The sequence below is a fragment of the Otolemur garnettii genome, unplaced genomic scaffold, assembly GCF_000181295.1.
Source record: "Otolemur garnettii isolate 467f Iridium unplaced genomic scaffold, OtoGar3 scaffold00010, whole genome shotgun sequence".
In the NCBI taxonomy this organism is placed as follows: Eukaryota; Metazoa; Chordata; class Mammalia; order Primates; family Galagidae; genus Otolemur; species Otolemur garnettii.
The window spans coordinates 17600189-17623876 of record NW_003852405.1 but is presented as its reverse complement, the minus strand read 5'-3'; the positions used below and the strand labels follow the sequence as shown (position 1 = coordinate 17623876).

Here is a 23688-nt window from a genome sequence, read left to right as displayed (position 1 = left end):
CAGATGGCAAAGAGATGGACCATGAAAGAACTTGCAGGGCATGTTAGGGGCCAGGCCTTGAAGTGGCACACTCCCTCTGCCCACATTGGATAGGATCCAGTCATACCACCCTCCTAGCTGCAAGGGAGGCTGGTGAACATGGATGAGCGCATGGGTGTCTGTGAGTACCAGCAGTCTCTGCTACACAGAGTAAGGGAGCCACTTCCACTGGGGACAGTTTTAAAGCTCAAAGGTCATCTTCCATACTTTGAAGAATTTTTCTGTCCCATCTACCAGGCCTTCTGTCTTGTACTTATACACACTTTGTATTGATTTCTTAGGACCTTTTAGCGCAGATGTTTGGAATTGCCCACCTCCTGCCCAGAGCTTCGGAAAAGCCCTATATGGTAGTATAGGGAGCACATGGGTGGCAGCCTCTTTGTCAAGTAATAATGCAAGAAATGCAAGAACATATGCAGAAAGAATTCTGTAAAAGGAACTGGTAAGAAAGACAAAGCCATCCTATTTTGCTGGGGACTCAAATAAGCTCAGAGTAGGTAGCATATCCTGGATTGTAGGTTAATCTTTTTTTTTTTTTTTTTAAGTGATCTGAAGTGATTTTAATTTTATTTCCTTCATTTTATGTCAATCATGAGATTTCCCAGTGATTTCTGGGTGGGGGCAGAAGGGAGGTGATGTTAATCATCATCAAGGCTGTGGCCCAGTTGGCCTGAGGAGTACGGGCAGGGCAGGCCCTCACTGGGGCAGCTGGAGGGGCACAGACTGCCCTGCTGGCAGGTAGGTGATGTTCCGAGAGCACGATAGCTGGAATGCAATGTCCTCTGCAGCCTCCAGCTTGCAGAGCTGGATCAGGCCATCACTTGCTGTGGCCAGTGAGTTGACAATCAGCTCTGCTGTCTTGGAGTCACCCTTGGCAGAGATGATGGCACCTTTTACTGTGCTCAGCCTTTTCCACCACAAATCTGGCCCTCTCTGCTTCCTGCTGAGCCACCTGTTTGGCTTCTACTGCTTCTGTGAACTCCTTCCCGAAGGTCAGATGTGTCAAGGAAACATCATCCAGGATACCTCGCTCTGTAAGGTCATTGCTCACCTGCCTGGAGACGAGCTCTCTCTGGGTGATTAGCTCTCCAGCATCAAAGCCACCACCGACTTGAGGATCTCTATAGTAGTAGATGGCAGCACACGCTCATTGTAGTCCTCTCCAATGCTGGTGAAGATTCGAGGAAGCTGGCTGGCCACAGGCTGGAAGAGGATGCACAGCATGATGTTGATGTTCTGTAAATCTTTGCTACCAGTGATGACTGGCATGTTATGTGGTCGAGAATGGTAGTCAAAGATAATTGGTTTCTGTACCTATGGAATGAGAAACCTACCACAATGTCCTGTACTCCATAGAATCCATCAAAGATGACAATTCTGTGTCCACATTATACAAAGCAGAGTTCACCATGCCTCCAGGCTGACCTTGCCGATGGACTCAGATACTTTGGCAGCCATGTTTCCTTCTGTTGGACCCACTCACACCTGCTTCCACTCTGACCTCCACATGAATTCGCCAGCCTCACATAGTTGATTGCAGGTTAATCTTAAGTTTTAAAAACATTATTCCCTTCCTAACTGGAAATGTATGGATAGATTCAGAAGCCCTTGGTAATTTTCTGATTATTTGCAAATACAGAAGAACTGCCATAGTTGACAACCTCCCTACATTGACTACTTTTGTAGGTTGACCTAATTTTCACAGACCAGACAGGCACCACATACAGTAGGCCTAGTTACTTATGTTGACCACTTCCATTTGCTGACTAGTTTGTTATAGTCCCTTGGGTAGTCAACTTACAGATATTCTGTATTTGTCACTAAAGATCTGTTGTACTAAGTTGTCCTAGAAAAAAATTATAATGAACTCTATTAAGTGTAAGAGAAAATAAAGATTCCCTCTTTTGTTATTAAGTCATCATTTTTTCATTCAAAAAAATCTTCTCATTAGAGATTTCAAAGTAGAGACTACAAAAGTGTGGGGATATGTGTTTTCACACTTGTGAATTGGCTGTATATTGATAGCTGGTGTGTTAATATTTTAAAGTATGCTATGACAATGATCCTTTTATTTGTGTGCTAGGGGCTTTAGTAAGGTGTTCCCCCACCTTACCCTACTTCTGAGAACCATAAAATAAGATTGCCCTTTAAAAGATTGCTTGAAGGAGACAAAATGGCCCCAAGTTCTCTAAAGCCCCACTAGCAATCCAGGGAAGGTGTAACGTTCATAAAGGGAGAACATGTCTGTTGGAAGAGAGGCTACTCTGTATAGATGTGAGAAAGTGTCGTGTACCGGCACAAGAGCGGGACCTCTCACGACCTAGTGTGAGGAGGGAGAGTTGACCTGAGTGGAAATGGTGGGAAATTGAGAAATGAAGCCAGAAAGATGGGAAAGGTGAAGAAAGACAGGAGACACCAGCTAGGATAGCATCACGAGGGCTGACGCAGCTGAGGACTGCAGCCAGCCCCTGAACCATGGAACAGCTTTATTTGTACAGTATCTTAACGAGGTTGCATAAATCTTAACACATGGGGTAGAGATCAACCTTAAAGAGGAAAAACTGCATGCTTGCTGATAACAAGGAAAGTATGCATGGGGGGCGCCAGCCCCATAGACCAAGGGTGGTGGGTTTAAACCCAGCCCCAGCTGAACTGAACAAAAAAAATAGCCGGGTGTGTGGCGGGCGCCTGTGGTCGGGAGTGGGAGGTTGAGGCAGGAGAATTACCTGAGCTGCTGGGGGCGGGGGGAAGCTGAGGCAAGAGCATCACCTGAGCCCAGGAGTTGGAGGTTGCTATGAGCTGTGATGCAACAGCACTCTATGGAGGGCAATAAAGTGAGACTCTGTCTCTACAAAAAAGAAAAAAAAATTATGCCTGGGCTCCAGGACTTCTGATAGGTGGAAACAATGTTAAGGAAGAAGTGGTTGGGAGTCACGCCCTGAGCATTTCCCAGGCTGTGGGGCCCTGCCAGCCAAGCCTGCTCACCACAAGAAAGGGCATGCATGTGCTAATAATGTAAGCTGAGGGCCGTAAAAGCCAGTGTGAAAGAATTGGGACTGGATCCTAGAGGCAACAAGGGCTTCAGAAAGGAATTCGTTCCTATAGAGATCATGGTTTTAGTCCATTACCTAATTACGGATTCTTAGATATGTTTATCATACATGCTCAAATATATGATTTTTTTTTTTTTTTTTGGAGAGACAGTCTCACTTTGTTGCCCCAGTAGAGTGCTGTGGCGTCGCAGCTCACAGAAACCTCCAACTCTAGGCTTAGGTGATTCTCCTGCCTCAGCCTCCCAAGTAGCTAGGACTACAGGTGCCTGCCACAACGCCTGGTTATTTTTTGTTGCAGTTTGTCCAGGGCTGGGTTTGAACCTGCCACCCTTGGTATATAGGGCTGGCGCCCTACCCATTGAACCACAGGTGCCACCCAGATTTTTTTTTTTTTTTTTTTAAAGAAAAGTACCCAGTGGTAAAGAAGAATTAGCCTATTTTTTTTTTTTTTTTTTTGAGACAGAGCCTCAAGCTGTCCCCCTGGGTAGAGTGCCGTGGCATCAAAGCTCACAGCAACCTCCAACTCCTGGGCTCAAGCGAGTCTCCTGCCTCAGCCTCCCAAGTAGCTGGGACCACAGGCACCTGCCACAACACCAGGCTATTTTTTTGTTGCAGCCATCATTGTTGTTTTTGGCGGGCTCGGGCTGGATTCGAACCTGCCACCTTAGGTGTATGTGGCTGGCGCCTTAGCCTCTTGTGCCACAGGCGCCGGGCCGAATTAGCCTATTTTTAAGACTTCAAAAAGGTTCTCATGAAGCTGATTACTGCATTACTGTATTATGAATAGCAAAGTGCTATTTGGGGAGGATTTGTCCAGGTTAAGGGAAGTCTGACTCAACAGAGTCACTCCCTCCCATTGGCAAAGTGTCCTGACCGTGAAGAAGAATGCAGGGAGTTAAGGCCAAATGAGTCCTCCAGTTGCAGTTAGTTCTAGCTCCAGTTGCCATGAAAGCAATAGGTATGAAAGGCTGTAATAGTTTATTTCACTAAATATTCAAGTCATCTAACTCTTCTGATTATATGTTCCCCAGCAATCTTGTGATCATGACTTGAAGTTGTTTCAGGAAAAGTGTGTCCCACTCATGTAGACCCTGTGAGTCGCTTCTCCCTGCCAGTCCGTCCTCCAGCACCGTGCTTTGTCCTTCAGTCTCACTGCGTGGCTGATGGGTCGGTCCCTCCCAGAACAACAGGTCAGCTCTTGATGGCTTAAGTTCTGAAAGGCTGAAGTCCAGACCAGCCCATGGACAATTCACAAAGGTAACAGTCCACAAGTCAAGGGGTGCCAGCCCATGCTGATCTTGTTGAACAGAACTGACTTGTTGGATGAGAGAGAAGAGAACTATTGTCGTATAATCAGATATTTTCTATTGCAAATGGCAAGATTCTCATCCTGATCTTTGCACAGCTCTAGGTAGCTTCTTTTTTGTACCCCGAGAAAGAATTTTACAATTCTCTCTACATTCATAGAACCCACAATTTCTACATTACTGTCAATTCTGGAGGCAATAGACTTAATCAGTTTTCACTAGTAATTCCTAAACAAGAAATTGGAGAACACTCAATATGAAGTGTGAGAGCTAAGCTGATGCCAACTATAGCCTCACGATCTGAAGGCAAAGACAGGAGCCAGTAAGGTTGATGACCTTTTTGGGGGGACAGTTAAAACTTGCTCCCAAGCTTAGGGAGCTCTTGGCAGGCTACCATGTATATGCAAATGTGTACATGAGCACTTCCGAAATGAAGCTTCAAGGAGTGCTCCAGTAGACCAGTTTTCTCTTTGACAAATCTAATCTAGAAATGTTAACGTCCTATAACCAAAGGAAGCTAGTTTAAGGCATGGGTTTGAAATAAAAACTGAAAGCATCAGGAGCCACTGACTACATAAGAACTTTGGAAGTGAGGCAATTACCCTGCATGTTTTATAGGATGGCAAGGTCAAGGTCTGTATCTGCAATAGACTAAGTAGATAATCTAACGACTGTCTCCTACATGCTCACATGGTACCCTGTCCTCTTTCATAATTTTTGCCATGGTTATAATTAGTCAGTTATGTAATTAATGGGTTAATGTCTGAACTCCTGCTACATTTTACGTTCCAAGAAGAAAGGGTTTTTATCTCTTTGAAAACTCGGCATCCACTTCAGTGCCTTGCATATGGAAGATGTTTAGTAAATATTAGATGAATGAATAATATACCATCCAAGGGACTATGTCTTTTATCTTTGAACCTCTAGTGCCTAGTAGAATGCCTGGCATAGCAGGAATTTGGGCATCAGGTGTAAAAAGGAAGGAAGGAAGGATGGGAGGGAATAAGGGAGGGGTCATCTCTATCCCATGAACTCAGTATAGCTGGATTTGAGGTTTCCTGATTAATATCATCAAAGGGCAAATATTCCTTCTGTTGCAAAAGATATGGAAAATCAACAGAATGCCATCTAATTTAATTTGAGCAGCAAAGAAAGTGACTAACGAGATCTTTCTGTATTTGGGTAGGCGGAAGATACTCTAAGTGGTACCTGGAAATGGCTTTAGTTACTTTGGTGACTGTTATAGTCTTGTGAGAATAATCTCCTCTTAATAAGGACAATTACTTAGATTTATTACTCCTCGGTGGTCTTGTTAAAGATCTAAGAAGAATCCTATTTAAATGAAAAGGACAATAGGAGCTTTTTAACAGGGAGCAAGGTTTAATTAAAACTCAAGCATAGGATTGGTGCTTTTGTGGCTAGGCAGAAAAAACAGGTTAAAAAAGAAAAAGAGGGATAAATAAACAGTGGCATCTACTTCATCTGCTTTGGGGGAAAAAATCCATTTCGAATGAAAAGTCTCAAAAGGGTATGTGTATTGAGGTTACACAAAACATTCTCCTTTTTTGAGGGTGGCTTTTGGAATCAAGTCTTCTTACCTCATTTAATAAAATATCCTTTAGACTTGAGATAATGAGCCCTATTATCTGCAGGCTACCCAATCCGAGAGAGAGAACTGGGAAGACGAACGGGAATCGCTGTAACAATACATGGTGGTATTTAAAAAAGTACTTTATAATGTCCCCAGCAAGGAACAGGACCCAGAGTGTCCCCAAGGAAACAAACTGTCCTAAGGAGTCCCAACCCACAAGTAGTAGATCAGGATTTTTCCTCTTCAAGTAATAAAAAATGCTGTTCAGAAGCCCCCAAATCTCTGGCCCTGAAGAATCGTCATTAAAGAGAATTAACATTCTGTCAACCCCCAAAGCAAAAACATAGAGTGAGAGAAAACAAGTGGGCTAACCTGTCAGACATGTGGCCTGCTTAGCTGAGGGGTGTGTACTGCGTTGGAGAGACACTTCTCAGCTGCCCGCCGTGGCTGGCGTTTCTAAGTTGAAGGGTGCATAGAAATACAGCTGTCCATCTGTTTGCAGCATTGTTCTGTTTTGAATAAATAACGACTAGCAGTCATTTAGATGCATTTTGGGTGACGACGGCACATGGGAACTCACATTACCTAACCTAAGCCCGAAGTTTATCCACATTAAATTATATTATTGAAAATAATGCAGGAGCAAGCACGGGGTGGGATGGGGGTGGAGGGGCTCTTGGCTCTTCTGATTTTATGTCACCCTAGTGGTCAACAAATGTCATACCAAGAACAGATGAACACTAAATGAATCTCTTCTTGTGATGATTATAACAAGACTGTAAAATGGAAAACAGTAAATATAACTCATCCTTATTAAGACTCTCTGGTATTTGTTTCCAGCTAGCACTCCTAACAAGAGAGTAAACAATACTTGGTCTCTTGTGATTGCTAATTAAAATGCAATAAATTATGGAATCAATTTAAATTCTGTATCCGCTCTACAGTGGGTTCAATAAACCTCCTAAATTTTATTTCCCCCTCGGGGTCCCTCTTCCTCGAGGTTGGGGTGTGTGTGTGCAGGCCTCTCTTTTGTTTGGTTTTTAATTGCTCTGTCAGCTCCTTTCAGGCAAGATGGCCAATAGCAGGACAAATCCCAGGATCCTGGCATGTTTTCCCTGGTTCCAAGTTACCCTGGACAAGACCCGGAGTTGCTACCTCGAGCTGTTCAGTGGCAGTGGCCTTGGAAACATACCTAGAAGCAAATATCCCAGATTTCCCACAGACTTGTCTGGGCCAAGCAAGAACAATGGGGACGAGGTATGACCCTTGATGTGCTTAGTGTATGAAGGCAGAGGGTGTGTCAGAAAGGGCCAACAGGAGGCTAATGCCGCATAAGAGAGGGAAAAATATATATATACACATATAGAGAGAGAAAGAGAGAGAGTGCTCACATCTATCTCATGATCTCATGTCTGGTAGATTCTGTAAGAAAAAGAAAAGCATTCCAATAGAGATTCCCTGGGAAAAACAAAGTTACTTTGACTGGCTGTGGCAGTGGCTCTTTCAAAGTGTCAAAGAGGAGACAGGAACAATTTCTATGACTTCTAATCCTAACCCCCTAACACTGGGCAGGGCTTCCCAAATGGAGATCTCTAGAGTCTCTACGGAGTGCTCCTGATTGGGGGCAGGTGAAGTGTGAAGGAGCGTGTGTGTGCGCATGTGTGTTTGTGTGTGCAGGGTCATGCACATGTGTTTTCTAGCCAGAACACAGGCAGGGCTTTTGCCCTCTGAGCCACACCTGAGAAGCAGTCCTGGGTAATGTCACAACTCATGTCAGAGCTGAGGCACAGCTCAAGACCATGTAGAACATGCCCCGTCCTCTTCTGCCTCCTTCAGACAGACATCAGCAGCTCTGCCTTTGGCTCCCGGTGAAGGATGTTTGATACAGTGAAGTATGAGCCACCCTCCTAGCAGTTACTTGGCACTCACTCAGGACAGCGAACTTCTACCCCATGTGAATGCTGAAGATTCTTAGCCCCAACCCCAGGGCTGCCCATTCACTCACTACTTAATAACTTGGTTATGTGTGGGTATCTTAGGCTATTTCTGCTGCTGTAACAAAATACCACAGACTGAGTAACTTAGGAACAGTAGAAATGTACTTCTCATAGTTCTGGAGCTGAGGAGTCTAATATCAAGGCACTGGCAGGATGGGGCTGCTGCTTCTGCTTCTGAGCTAGCACCTCACTGCTACATTCTCCAGAGGGTGACCTCACTTGCCTGGAGGGACAGAAGGGCCAAAGAATACCCCCTTCTACCTTCAGCCCTTTCCTAAGGGCACTAATCTCATTCATAATGGGGTTGGGGGGGTGCTCATGACTTAATCACCTCCTAAAGGTTACACCTCTTAATATGATTGCATGAGGGATTAGGTTTTGACATGAATTTTGGAGGGGATGCTATAATTCAAATCACAACAGTGAGGCAGAGACAGAAGACTTGACTTTTTTTTTTTTTGGCCAGGGCTGGGTTTGAACCCACCACCTCCGGCATATGTGGCTGGTGCCCTACTCCTTTGAGCCACAGGCACCATTCAGCAGAAGACATTTTTATCTTATAGATGGGCCTTTGGTTCCCTTCAAAAGTCAGAGTGTCCAATCTCATTTTTTTCTGCTGTACACTGGAAAAAGAAGAGTTGTCCTGGACCACACGTTAAATATACAAATAAAGAAAGCTGATGAGAAAAAAAAAAGGTTTGTGCACAATATTTTCACAATATCTGACATCAAGATAAGCAAAATAAGCTTCAAATAATATGTATGGGCATGGGGGGGGCTTCAAACATCCAATTTGTCTCTTATTAATTCTGTATTCTTTTTTTTATTTTGAGATAGAGTCTCATTATGTCGCCCTCAGTAGAGTGCCATAGCATCACAGCTCACAGCAACCTCAGACTCTTGGGCTCAAGCTATTCTCTTGCCTCAGCCTCCCAAGTAGCTGGGACTACAGGCGCTTGCAATAATGCCCGTCATTATTGTTTGGCAGGCCCAGGTTGGGTTCGAACCCGTCAGCTGTGGTCTATGTGGCTGGTGCCCTAGCTGTTGAGCTACAGGCACGGAGCCATAACTCCATATTCTTGAGGAAGTTATTTTGCCTGATATATAAAATGGAGTTAATAATGCCTGCGCTAACTGGGGTTATTATAGAGCAAGTTCTTATGAAATGCCTACATCATCTAATAAAAACAATGAATGCTACTTAAAATAATTTAAAATGTGTTTTTGTCTATTCTGTTAACTTTATTTTTATATCCATTTATCATTTTGTATTTAAAAAACCCTTTAAGTATATTCTAAGCTGCTTTCCTGCCTGTTGCCTCAGGTTGTTTCCTTAAAGGAATAGCATAACAAGGTATTGTTATTTATTATTATTATTATTGAGACAAAGTCTCACTCTGTTGCCCTGGGTAGAGTACTGTGTAACACAGCTCACAGCAACCTCAAACTCTTGGGTTCAGGTGATCCTCCTGCTCAACCTCTCAAGTAGCTGGGGCTATAGGTGCCCACCACAAAAACCAGCTAATTTTTCTATTTTTAGTAGAGATGGGGTCTCGCTTTTTCTCAGGCTGGTCTCAAACTCCTGAGCTCAAGCAATTCACCCACCTTGGCCTCCCAGAGTGCTAGAATTACAGGGATAAGACACCACAACCGGCACAAGAAGGTATTTTAAACAGCAAAAGGATGCTTTTTTTTTTTTGGTCTCAGAGAACACGCACGCGCACACACAGAGGCAGACTAATGACTTTCTAAATGTCTCAAGCTTTGGATTGCCATCACAATCAAGAAGGAAACACATCCAATGTAAGAAAGCAGAGAAGCTGTGCAGTGGCCCACAGGAGATGTCCGCCCTGGCCTGTTTAAAGACACTTTGGGAGGAGCCCAGCCAGAGCAGGATGCAGGCCCAGCTGCTGGCAGATCAGGACAACTAAACCCTGTGTTGTGCTGGAAGAGAGACAGAATTCAACCATCACTTGCTCTGATCTGCCTCTCAGGTAGCCCCTAACGAACATTTCACGGTGATTAGTTTCATTCTGCCCCAGAATCTCCAATACGAAAAATTTCCGCAGAGGTGCCAACGACAGCTAAAAAAGACTATGTCTCTAGAGAGAACAGCCAGGCCGCTGACCGGGTTTCTTCTCTCTAGCCTTTTAATTACCCTCGTGTTTTCAATCTGACTGTGCCATGTACAACAAGCCTCTTCTGCTCTTGCTTATTCTTGGGTGGGTGGTAAATTAAACACTCTCTGCCCATTTCTCTCTTTGCACGTAGCATTGCTCAAAGACAGACGGCGTTTCTGGAGAGCCAGGGCCACCTCAGTCAGGAAGAGGAGCCTGGAGAATGGGGGTCAAACTCTGGGCTGGAGAAAGGCTGTGAGTGGACCACTGTCCCCAGGGACAAAGTTCTTGAAAAAAATGTTGCTGGAAATTAAATGCTTCAAACGGTTAGAAGAGAACAAGCAAATCCTCTTTATCACAGAAGTTACCAATTTTATAAGTAAAAGGGGAGGGGAAGCCCACAATGAGAAAAGATAGTTGACTTTTACTTGTTTGAAAAATTAAAAACAAGGAATGCAAAATATTGGCTTTAAAAATTCAGATTTATGGCTGGTTAAGAAGGGAGATGTGAGGAAAAGGAAATAGATAAAAAGAGAGACATCGAGAAATGTGGCAGTTTATGCAGATGAGCTCAGTTCAGGCACACACTGGGGAATCCCTGGTGTCCCAAACACACCTTTCCTCTTAGGAACTTGAAGAGGGTGATAGCACAGCACTCACATGAAACAGAAGGAAGCCTTGTAAGGAGTGGTCTTTCCAAAGCAAGGTAAGGAAAGAAGAGCCCATCTGGAGACAGAGGTCTGGGGTATGGGGTACTTCTGTCAGTAGATCCAGGAGGAAAGGACCCCCGAGAGGGCTGAGCTAGAACAGAGAAAAACGGCACAGCCCTGGGTGAGACTGGAAAGAGAAGGGTGTGAAGGCCACCTCTGCAGTGGGGAGGGAGCGCCCCCTGCCACACACCGCCCCCACCCTCAGGTGTGTGCATTTGACCTATATCCTCTTCATCTCCATGGGTCTTGGGACCAAGAGGCCAGCCCCCTCAGGTCCTTCATCCCTCTTTAACTGTGTCCCCACCAGAGGTCCAGGACTCTAAGACCATGCCTCTTCTCCTGGCCCCTCATGCACACTGAAACCAGCATGGCATGTTTTCTGGCTCCATCTCTTCCTCGCCCCTCCCTTGCTTCTCCGAAACTCTTCTGTGCTCTCTGGAACTCACCATCAGGCCTCAGCAGTGTCCCTTTACCCTCCACATCTTCTCTGAATGTTCCTTTCACCTTGTTCTTCTTAGGACTTTGCCCATCCTGTGGCTCTGTATGATGGTGGCTCTCCCCAAGCCTCACCCCCCAAAACATTGATCCTTTTCCTCTTTCACTGTTCCTCAACCCCCTCATCTCCTTTTTTCCTAGCTTAATGTCCATGGTCAATCATAACTACTCCCAAAACTCCATCTTAAGCTTAGATGTCTCTCCTGAGCTAGTCAGATGTCTAATTGTCTATTTCACATCTGCCCTTAGACGTCTAACGGCTCAAACTTCAGGAGGTCTAAGATCAAGAGTATCCTTCCCACATCCTCTCCCCTCAGTCTTCCCTGTTTTGGTAAGTGGCAACACTTTCTTCTAAAGCAGTGGTTCTCAACCTTCCTAAATAAGAAGATAGGCACCGGGTGGGGTGCTCCAGCTATTAGTAGGCAATAGGGTATGGGAAGAAATTAAGGCTGCAGAGAAATCTATTTTATAACTCAAGTTGCAAATAGCCATGGTGGAGAGGCTGCCTGGGCAGCAACAACACCCACTCTATTTGGGGTTACCTAAGACAGTGGTTCTCAGAGTGTGGTCCCCAGAAAGCAAGATCGACATCAGCATTACCTGGAAACTTGTCAAACATGTAAATCCAAGCCCCACCCCAGAATTACTGAACCAGAAATTCTGGGAGTAGAGCTCAGGAATTGGGGGTGGGGGAGTGGGGAGGGTTTTTTGTTGTTTTTAAGATAGAGTCTCACTCTGTCACTTGGGTAGAGTGCTGTGGTATCATCATAGCTCATAGGAACCTCAAACTCTTGGGCTCAAACAATCCTCTTGCCTCCTGAGTTGCTGGGACTACAGGTGCCTACCATCATACCCAGCTAGTTTTTCTATTTTTAGTATAGAGATGGGGGTCTCCCTCTTCCTCAGGCTGGTCTTGAACTCCTGAGCTCAAGCAAAACACCCACCTCAGCTTCCCAGAGTGCTGGGATTACAGGCATGAGCCATCCCACCAGGAATCTGTGTTTTCACAAGGCCTGTGGGTGATGCTAATGCATGCTCAAGTCTGAGAACCACAGAACTACGGACCCCTCTTGGGTGCCCTGAGGTTAGCAGTGGGCATTCTGTGTAGCTTATATATGAAGTCAGGCCTGCAAATACAGTAGGATGGAATCTGTTCAATCCTTTTCATGTGATGGCAAATAAAGAGGAAATTTAATTGTGTTTATATAGATAGATGAACAAAAGAAGTCACAGAGGAGACGTTGGATGTTACTGCTTTAAATCTCTAGGTACAGCAATGGTCTGCCCATGTCTTCTGAGGTCACATGCTGGCAGGGTCAGCCTCCAATACCCAGCAAAGGACAGACAAGTAAGTAAATGGAGCCCTGATGTCAGAAAGCCCCAGGGGCCTTTCTTAGAACCTGTGCAGTTTTAGGTGTACTCTATAGATGCTGACAAGTGGGCATTTCAGCCCCTGGAAGTCTGTGTCCGACTCTGCACTAATACCACTGCATCTCACAACAACCTTGCAAGCAGGTGTAGGCATTTTTTCTCCATTTTATAAATGAGAAAACTGAGGAAATCGTTTAAGTTCCCACTGATAGTAAGTGGATGTGTTACAGTCCAAGCCCCCTGCTTTCACCTGTTACACACGAGGCAAGCAGAAGGAAGTGCTACAGCGAACAGTATAGCAAAATGAGCCAGCATCAAAGAACCACATGCATCTCAGTAGCCCTAGAAGCCACCACTGGCAACTGGTGACAATATTCATTTTCAAAAGAAAAATTATGTTTACTAAAGTTCAAAAAGGAGACAAGTATGCAATTATAGAAAGGCTAAAAAATGCAGTATTGTAACACCAAATGCTTTAAAGTAAAAATACAATTTTGTCATTTAGAAGATTCACTGTTTTGTGGGAAATAAACCATTTGCTGCTGGTGTGAGATAAAGGAGATATTAGTGTGATACATTTTGTTCAAGTGCATGGTGAGTTTTTTGTAGAATGAGTTTAGTGTTAAATTCTAGATAGTTGAGTAGTATAGCCATTCTTGTATTTCACCCCATGAACCCAAGAGATGGTGCAGACAGCTCAAAGCATTTCCTCTATAGTTTGGGCAGTCAGCATACTCCCAGGAATGTACTTTAACCAAAGCCAAGCAAATGTAAGCACCTTGTCATTACTATTATTGCTTTAACAAGCCAAGTGTGGTGGTTCACACCTGTAATCCTAGCATTCTGGGAGGTGGAGGTCGGTGGATTGCCTGAGCCTCAAGAGTTTGAGACCAGCCTGAGCAAGAGTGAGACACCATCTCTACCAAAAATGGAAAAACTAGCCAGGCATGGTGGTGGATGCCTATAGTTCCAGCTAGTCAGGAGGCTGTGGAGGGTTACTTACGCCCAGGAATTTGAGGTTGCTGTGAGCTATGATGCCACAGCACTCTACATAGGGTGACAGAGTGAGTCTCTGTCTAAAATAAATTAAAAAAAAAAAGAAGTAGAACTGTTATGCTTTAAGAAGCATCTTCAGCAAACTTACTGGTCTTATGTTCCTTAAAAAAAAGAAAAAGAAAAAGATCTAATTCTTTTTTTCCTGGTAACAAGGGAACTTATGGCTCACCCAATACACAGAATGATGCAATTAGTATTTGAGTCTCCAATTTCTAACATTTTAATTAGTTCTTCCCCTGCAAAGTGGGCTGTGGTTTTCCATATGAAACATCATAGAAGTCAGTAGCATTCCTATTGTGAAGATGGAAGAAACATTAATTATTCTTTTGAATTCTACTGTGTAAAGTGTTTTTTTTTCAGTCCCTTCCCCAAACACAATAGGAGAATTATTTCCTAATAAAACTTCTACTAGGCCAGACAGTGTTGATGGAACATAATTTTTAGTATGCAGTGGCTTGGAATCTGACAGATATTGGCAGAGTGGGTGCCCCTGCTTTAAAAAGCTGAATGTGGCTGACAGTAATATCACTGCTTTCTTATGTCTATTATAGTCGGTGCAAGGTTAGACAAATACATTCCCACCAGCACAGAACAGCAACCTTCCAAAATGTATGTCAGTGGTGTATTTACAGCCAAATCCAGAAGGAGCTTGCACTGCTTATGCTGCTCCCATTAATGAGACAAATGTCAGCATCTATAAGCTATTTTTTTGTTCCTGCTTATCAAATCTTTCAAAAAATTGATAACTAGTCTTTATAGATTGTGAAAGTCAGATATAACTCTGAATGTATTACTCTCCTGGACCCCTTGGGGTAAACTTATCACCTGGAAACCATTTTACATGGACGATTTGACTTTCATGTGGAGTGTCATAATGCACCCTAGATGGAAATCTAAAATAAAATATCTGGACTACAACCTTCCTCTTGGTGGAATTTATGATTCCCTCAGTACAATAATTTTGAAAATTGTATCCCTTAAGCTACAAGACTTGATATATTATTAACTACTTGAATTGAAGAAGCTTTCCAATAGGCTTATGTGCTGTCTAGAGGCATGGATTAATTTCTATGGAACTACAAGCTTATCTCAAACTGTTTTTCAGCAATCTAAACTGCCAGCTTCATCTTCTTTCTAGGACAGAACAGAGTGTCCATTTCATCTCTGGTAGCTCTGGGATGCACTGCTTTTAGCAAAGCTCTTCCGGGGAATGACGACTATTGATCCACTAGAGAATTGGCTGTGTTCAGTCAGTCACACTCCAGAGAGACTGGCATCCCCTTGGGGCTCTTATCCTTCTATCTCTCATGGCATTTTCTGGTTTTAATTCTCTGGCCCAACTGTTGTACAGAGAATGCTGGTAGGAGGGAGTCTGGAGAGCATTGTTTTCATGAAGAGAAGAGATTTTTAAAAAAAAGAAAAAAAAACCTGGAAGGGGCTTGTGCTGGCAGAGGGAAACTGTTCAACTACCTTCCACTGCTTTCACAACTCCTCTTCCTTCATCACAGCTACCTTAAATCACAATGGCCAGGTATAAAGAACCGTCAGTCCATCCAGTGACAGAACAGCTAGGAATCTCTTAGCAGGGCTCATTCTTTGCCCCTTCACAAGACAAAACTGAGATGAGAATATGTTAATTTGAGAGTGTTTTTAATTTTGTGTTTCACAGGCCCATCGTAGATAGTAAAGGTATTGCTAGCCCTTCCTATATAGAGACAGCTTCCAGAAACACTACTTCCTGCTTCTGGGGACACAATAGTGCAGGGCCCAAGAGTATGCTGGAATAGAAAACAATGTGTTCTGTGGCCCCAGGTACTAGGAAAACGTGGTACTGTTTAGAATTAGTCACTGCATAAGAAAATTTGAAATTCCCCCCAAATTTGACATTCATATACAAAAGAAAGGTTGTGCCAAAATTTTACAACAATCCTAAAACTTTACATGAAATTACCCAAACAAGTTGTGGAACTGAATAAATTTTTCTAAACTGCTAATACTAAAAAAACAAATTTTTAGGCTCAACACCTGTAGCTCAATTACACTGGGGCAGGCAGGTTTGAACCCAGCCTCGTCCTGCCAAACCACAATGATAACTACGACAAAAAAATAGATAGGCCTTGTGGTGGGAGCCTGTAGTCCCAGCTACCCGGAAGGCTGAGGCAAGAGAATTGCTTAAGCCCAAGAGTTTGAGGTTGATGTGACAGCACTCTACTGAGGGCGACATAGTGAGACTCTGTCTCAAAACAACAACAGCAACAACTTTTTATCAGCCGTATTAGAGGATAGACTTAAGAGGCAGTCAATTGTAAGGGGAAAATTGTTAGATGTGTCAGCCAGTTAATAAAAGTAGATTAGTTTTGTGATTTTTGTGAGGTTTAAAATTTGTTGTGATTTCTTTTTAAACGTATAATTTGTTGTTTTTCTTATCCTAAATATTCACTTTTGTACCCAATATTGTATTGGTAATTTTGGATTCTTTTTCTTAAGAGAGCCCTCCAATGGTACAAGCTTTAGGTCTCATAATATACAGATCTGCCCCTAAGTGGACTAAATCACCCTTTTCTAATCCTGGGATATCAAATGTTGGATAATAAATTATTCTTCTGTGTGTATAATTTGATCAATAACCAGGACTAATCTGTTTATAATTTGTAGTTTTAAAATCCTTATTAAACCTAAACTACCATATGTATTTCCATACATCATTTTAAAACAATATATTAAATACATCAGCAAATTAACATCGAGGTCTTTTTCCAACTTGGCATAATACCATTTAAAGTTCCCTATGAAAGACGTTTATGGTGACTTTTTAAATTTTCCTTTTTCCCTGTTATTTAATTACCAGCCATCTTTAATGATCTCTTTTCATTGGTGTATATCTACCAAAGACTTTATTCATTTAGTAAATGTTAAAACACAGGGTTTTAAAATAGAGAATTTAAACACTGAGAATTAGTTACCTAACTTATTTAGTAAGTAATTCAATGATTAAATGTTGAATCAACATGAATAGAGCCTGTTACTTAAAGGAACACAAAATACTGATTTTCTAAGTGAACATCTAAAGTTATCACTTAAGTAATCATCTATGGGAACACTTTTCTCACTGAAGGATCTGCAGACCGGCAAGGTGAAGGCAGTATTATATAATACTATGCCTTCCTAGCAGCTAATGTACAATAAGCAGTTTATAAATAATCCCTATTTTTTAGGCAAGGAGGGAGCCAATCTGTGTCCCCTTCTGATGCAGGACCAGAGTTCCAGGAGGATTTCAGGGGAGCCCACTTACTTCCTCCAAAGCAGGATTGGGGACTCAAGCTTGGGTTTCTTGTGAGCTGTAAACCTCAAACCATAGGCCTGGGGCAAAGAAATAATGGTAGGCACTTGGTAAATTTGTGGAAATTTCTGGGCTATAATGACTTCCACCTTAATCTTTGAGCCACACTTAGGAAAACTTTTTTTTTGAGACAGAGTCTCACTTTGTCTTCCATGGTAGAGTGCCCAGGCTTCATAGTTCACAGCAACCTCAAACTCTTGGGCTCAAGTGATCCTCTTGCCTCAATTTTTCTATTTTTAGTAGAGACGGGATCTCACGCTTTGCTCTGGTGATCCACCCACCTCAGCCTCCTGGAGTCTAGGATTACAGGCCTGAGCCACGGAGCCCAGCCTGGAAAACTTAGAATATGGAAACTAAAGCTTCCTTAGTCCTTAAAAAAAAAAAAAAAAAAAAAGTTGACCTGGACAGTGAAGATAATGAAATCAGAGAAAGTTTTACAGTCTCTTCCCCCTGGGGAGGTACCTGGGCACACAAACTTCACTGTTAGTTGTGAAGAAAAGCAAGTTTGTAGTTGGTAACTCGGGCAGTGGCAGAGCCTACCCATTTGTAGAGCATTTAGCTTATTGACCTAAATGTTCTCATTTTTAGGGAAAAAAAAGTAGTTTAATTAATTCACAATAAAAATCCTCTATTTCATGAAGATAAAATTCATATAACCCAAACAGAATTGGATGTGTGATATGATGCAGCCACCAGCGTGCAGCAGCCTTAAAAATTACAGTATCTGACCTTAATATGTGCGAATCTATCAGGATTCCATTGTCGACATGTATATTTTTCAATATTCTTCTCTGAGCTGAAATCATGTCATTTATATGCAAATGAACACATCTTCAGCAGCCGCAGTTTCTCTGTTGAAGCCTAGGGACTTATTTGCACTTAATAAAGCCTCATAAATAGGTTTTTCCTCTAAATGGGTGGGGGAGCAGGAAACCCATCCTAGCCTTTTACAGTTACAAGCTTCTTTTTGTTTTGAAAGTGAGAGCGGCCACCTCTAACAGGATGGTTCTCAGCTGCCAGAGAAACACAGCTCCTCATCCAGCCACTCTCCCCCTTCTCTCCTTAGAAAAAAGTTCTTTTCTCCTTAATGGTGCCTTCATCCCCATCACAGCTAGAGGTATGGCACACTCTCCAGTCAAGGCTGTAATTTAATAGAGTTCGTTACCAGGAGATCTGCTCTATGAGCACAGTCTCTTCCCAGGTGGTAAGGGCAGGAGTCCACTAGGAAAGACCCCTCGGTCTACCCTCAGGCTGTCCTGTCTGAAGGGCATAGGAGGAAGAGGAAACACCTAGGAAGGGTCATGAAAATTTGTCCTTTTATGAGTTATGAGTTTCCCTTTTAAAACACTCTACATAGAGAAGAGACAGTCAAAATTCACCCTAATCCACGTAATAATCACATAGTTCATCTTTTCCTCCATCCCCACCCTCGTTCCCCTCCCCCCCATTTTCTAGCTGGTCATTCTTTTCAACAGAGCTGGATGGAAAAGGAAGAGATTATATGCGCTTGGTATGCATACAACACCAATTCCAACCATTTTCTATTAGTGCTCTTATAAAACCACTCATGCTTCAACTTTGGTGTCAACGGAAACATTCCATTTACCATTTAAGACCATTTAAGACGCGTTTTTTAAAAGTAGAAAAGTATTATAGGGTAATTGTCTCCTGCTGTTAGATGTAAGACAAACCTGAGGCACTTATGAAAAATAAATAATGATGAGAAGCAGGATCATTTATTTTTAAAGCACTGGCTGCTGATTTGGTAATAATGACCTATTATCCTTGTCAGAGTAATAGACTGTTTCTGGAGCTTCATTTCTGGTACGTGAGCAACTGGCATAGTAGAGATGATTATACTGCTTGATAAATGTGTATAATCATCGAAGACACTGGTTGACAATATTATCATTAAATTGTCACCAGTGTGGCAAAGCGACAAACATCCCTACCATGTCAACTTATTAGAGATGTTTATAATTGCTAAAACATCCAGGCACAATATTAATCCAGAAAACTGAAAACACACACACACACACACACACACACACACACACACACACACACACACGTCTTTCTCAAAACTCAAGACAGCAGAAGCAAAGTGCTGCCAGGAAGACTTAAAAGGGAATGATATCTGGGCCTATAGATCAGCAGTCCTGGGCTCTAGTTTCAGTTCCCTAAGCCTCAGTTACTTTAGCTTTAAAAATAGAGAAAATTTTTGTCCCCCAAGTTACTTAAATATATTAATTATAGGTAACTCCCTCATACCGATACAGTAAGATCTAAGTTTTATTATTTATATGTGTATATAAATTAAAAAACTTCTTAATTTTTCATGCACGTATATTTACAAAACCTCTTAGATATATCATCAGTCTTAACCTAGCGCAGTGTTTTTCAACCGTTTTTTATCTCATGGCACACTGAAACCTTTTTTATTGGTCAAAAAAAGAGTCAAAAATATATGTCTACTTACTGTGCTTTGATCTTCTTTCAAAAGTAATTTAATTAATGAGCTTTAAAATTTTTCACGGCACACCTAAGATCCTCTCGAGGCACACAGTATGCTGTGGCACGCCGGTTGAAAATCACTGATATAGAGACTAAGAATCATTGGAAAGCCTAAAAACATGCAGGTGTTCAAGCCTTACCCCCAGAAATTCTAGCTTAGTTGGGCTTGATCAAGCCCAGGTGTCAGTATTTTTAAATTTCACCAGGTGATTCTAACACTTCTAGTGTGGCAAACTCCTGCTAACCTTTATCTATTCCATTGTAATTTAAAATCTGTTAGTACCTTCCTTTTCATACTGTAGATTTGGGGTCATGATTATCATCATCAGCTGGGAGTTCAGCAATTCAGATTATCAGGCTCCACTGCAGATCTACAGAATCAGAATTTACATTTTAAATCGATCCACAGGTGATGCATGTGCACATTAAAGTTTGAGAGAAGCTCATCAGTGGAGAAGAAAAGTCAGTCACCATCAGCCTCACAGTATTTCTTTTCAAATGCCTGCACATTAACATGAACCAGTCTCCCTTTGAAATAGGCAAGGAAAGAGAAAGTTAATTTCAAGTATATAGTAGCTCAAGTCAGCTGAATTCTGCTGCACAGGGCATGGCAGCTGAGTTCTGAACTAAGATTGCACCTTCTCTACGGTCATCACCGCTGCCAGCACTGCAGTTAATTCCTGCTCAATCCATATCGCACATCAGCCCTCAGTTTGTTTATAAGTGGATCCACCTGCCAACCCTGGCCCACACAGCAGAACAGTGTAGTGTGAGCTATGACTGGATGCCTCAACATTCAGCCTTGTCTCCTCCTCAGCTGACAGTGGGACCCTGATAAACCACCTCTTAGATCCTTGGCCCAAGTTTCAGTTTTAGGACAAAGAACATACCAAGAGCTAATGAATGATTGATCTAGGATCTTAATTTCATCTATTCCAGACTCTCATCTACAGAGTGGAATCTCCCCAATAAAGTCTTCTCTGTGCTTGAGTATCACCAGGGACGGAAACAAAGTCATGGGTTGAGTCACACAGGCCTTGCTCTTGGATAAAACCCTGGAATCAAAATATAAGCTGCTAAGCCCTGTACCCCATTACTCTGCTTATAGAGTTTGATATTGGACCACAGTAAAAGACTAGACTTACTTTGTGAGCAGACTTCGTATTGTTAGATGTGGTGTGTTGTTTTAGGCATATGAGAAGGTTTTGAATCTTAATTCTGTAACTCAGTGTCCTTTCATTGATCAGCACACCACAGCTGTCAGCATGGTAGTCATTACTGAACATGCTGAAAAATTGAGGGCTACAACCCTAATAAACGTCTTCTAGACTTGTATTACTTAACAGGCACTATTTGGGTTATTTAACAAGTTTAAAATCCTCCTACCTGTGACAACCGGCCCACAGTCCTTTCACAAGATTCTTTAATGAGATTCTTGGTCATGGTGAAACCCCAATACTCCTTGTCTATAAAATTCCCTTAGCATATAGTCCTTCAGAAAAAGGAAGGAAGGCTAGTGTGACCTATTCTTACTGATCTCATGCTATTCCAGGAGATCACCATTTACTTTGGAAACTAGTAAAACTATCTTTAAAATCATTAGTTCAAGTTTTATTGATTACTTTTTCACAGTAATCTCTTTCTCTATAGTTTCTTAAAGATTACTGGTATCATTTCAACTATTTATTCTATAAAAATAATAGTGATAAAACAAACAGGTACCATGCATTTATTATGTGCTAGGTACCATGTTAAGGTGTTTTATACTGAATTATCACCCTCGCCCTATGAGGTATATACCAATTTTATAAGCAAAGAAACTGAAATTTAAAGCTCTTAAGTAACTTGCCAGTAAAATACAGTAGACCCTAAGATCTATCTGACTCCAAAGCCTGTTTTCTCAGTCAATATATATTATTACTTTTCCCAGGATACAATGATTCAGATGTGGAACATTGAACAAGTTGGTTTCCAATACCTTTTTACTATTCTGTTAGGCAGATAGCAAGGGACCTCTGAGACTCTCTTAGGGAAAAAATGAGTGCCTTGCCTTGGTGCTGCCTCACACAATTGCCCCACCTGGGAAGAAGGGGAAAGCAGCCCCCCACATCTTGATGCTCCTCCAAGCAACTGCCATACCTGGAAAAAGGAGGCACTGCTGCTAATCTGCAGAAGAATGCAGGGAATCCCCAGCCTGCAGCCAGCCAGCCCAGGCATAATAGGATCTGGAAAGTGACCTAGAGTAACCTAAGGCTAATTATCATGTCCTTGACTGTCCATCACAGTGGCTCCATGGTGACATCTGAACCAATCCAGGCAAAATAAAGTAGGACCCCAGACCATTACCAGAGTCTTTTGTTACTATAAGGGACCCATTCCTCATCTGTGGGGATGTATCTTGTTTGTCACACATGGCAAATGTTCTTCCTCTGTAAACCTGTATCTTGCTCTTGCTCTGTAAACCTATCTTTCTCTTCCTCAGTTAATTTTGTTTCATTGTTTGCCTTGCTTTTGGTGGGTCTGGTCATGCTTCAGCTGAGAACCAAGGACACAGACAATTGTCAACCTGACATTTCCTTCCTTTCTAGTCAAAACTTAAGAACTATTTCCTTGTCCACAAAAGCAAACAAAGAAAAACCCATAGTAAAAGAGGAGTAAAGATGTTCTGCTTCTTCATTGATGTTCTATGTAAGCTCAGGATTGTTATTTTCAAGGTGGGGCCTTTCTCTTCCTAGAACTCTTTCTGCTCTGAATTTCATGTTGTCTTTAGCGTTTTTGTCTTGTTCTGAGCATTGGTCTTTTTCCTCAGTGTTCTTTGCTGGGGTACCCCAAGACCTTAGGTATGTGTCATTCTGTCTACCTTTCATCCGTTCTTATCAGAAAGTTTGCTATCCAACCTAATTGAATAGATTTCCTTCAGGTTTTCTTCCATGGTTGAAACCATTGCAATGGTCAGAATAAAAATGTCTAATATATTTTTATATATATACATTTTTTTTGAGACAGTCTCAAACTGTCACCCTGTGTAGAGTGGTGTGGCGTCACAGGTCACGGCAAACTCTTGGGCCTAAGTGATTCTCCTGCCTCAGCCTCCCAAGTAGCTGGGACTACAGGCGCCCACCATAATGCCCGGCTTTTGTTGTTGTTGTTGCAATTGTCATTGTTGCTTTCCAGGATGGGTTTGAACCTGCCAGCTTTGGTGTACGTAGCCGGCGCCCTACCCACTGAGCTACGGGCGCTGCCATAAAATATTTCTTTTCATTGTTTTTCCTACCTCTAATGGAGTCACTATCATGACATCAGTTAGCAAGCTTTTCCATTGGGCCCGTAAGAACTAGTGCACTTCAGAGAAGGATGAATTTGCACTGCACTTGGCCATTCTTGGCTGCATTTGGCAGTAGGACTTTGCTTGGTGATATGTTTCTAGCAAACTCTTCCTTTATTCTCAGGAGGTTTTTAGGATAGCACAATGAGAACATCCAGAAAATGAATCTGCTATTATCTTGTGATAAAGAAAACCTCCCAAGTTGGTGGGTTCTGATAGGGAGAAGGGAAGGGACATCGAGTAGTGGCAAACAACCTAGGCTTGAAGTGAATCAAATGCACAGTGAGTCTACTGTTGGTAACAGTGGAAATGGTGCCATGTCTTTTTTTTTTTTTTTTGCAGTTTTTGGTCGGGGCTGGGTTTGAATGCACCACCTCCAGTATATGGGGCTGGTGCCCTACTCCTTTGAGCCACAGGCACCGCCCTTTTTTAGAGTCTCACTTTATCACCCTTCATAGAATGCTGTAGCGTCATAGCTCACAGCAACCTCATACTCCTGGGCTCAAGCAATTCTCTTGCCCCAGTCTCCCAAGTAGCTGGGACTATAGGCATCCACCAGAATGCCCAGCTGTCTTTAGAGACAGGGTCTCTCTCTGGCTCAGGCTGGTCTCAAAACAGTGAGCTCGGGCAATCCACTCACCTCAGCCTCCCAGAGTGCTAGGATTACAAGCGTGAGTCAACTGCGTCCAGGTAATGGTGCCATTTCTTAAGTTTTAATTTTCTCAGCTGAAAATGGGGATAAGTAATGTGATGTAAGTGCTCCTTAGCACAGT

The 23688-nt window shown here is 42.6% G+C and overlaps 1 pseudogene; it reads right to left on the bottom strand.

The window, feature by feature from the left end:
- Positions 1 to 692: 692 nt before the first annotated feature.
- Positions 693 to 1497, bottom strand: LOC100953836 (annotated as a pseudogene).
- Positions 1498 to 23688: the final 22191 nt, after the last annotated feature.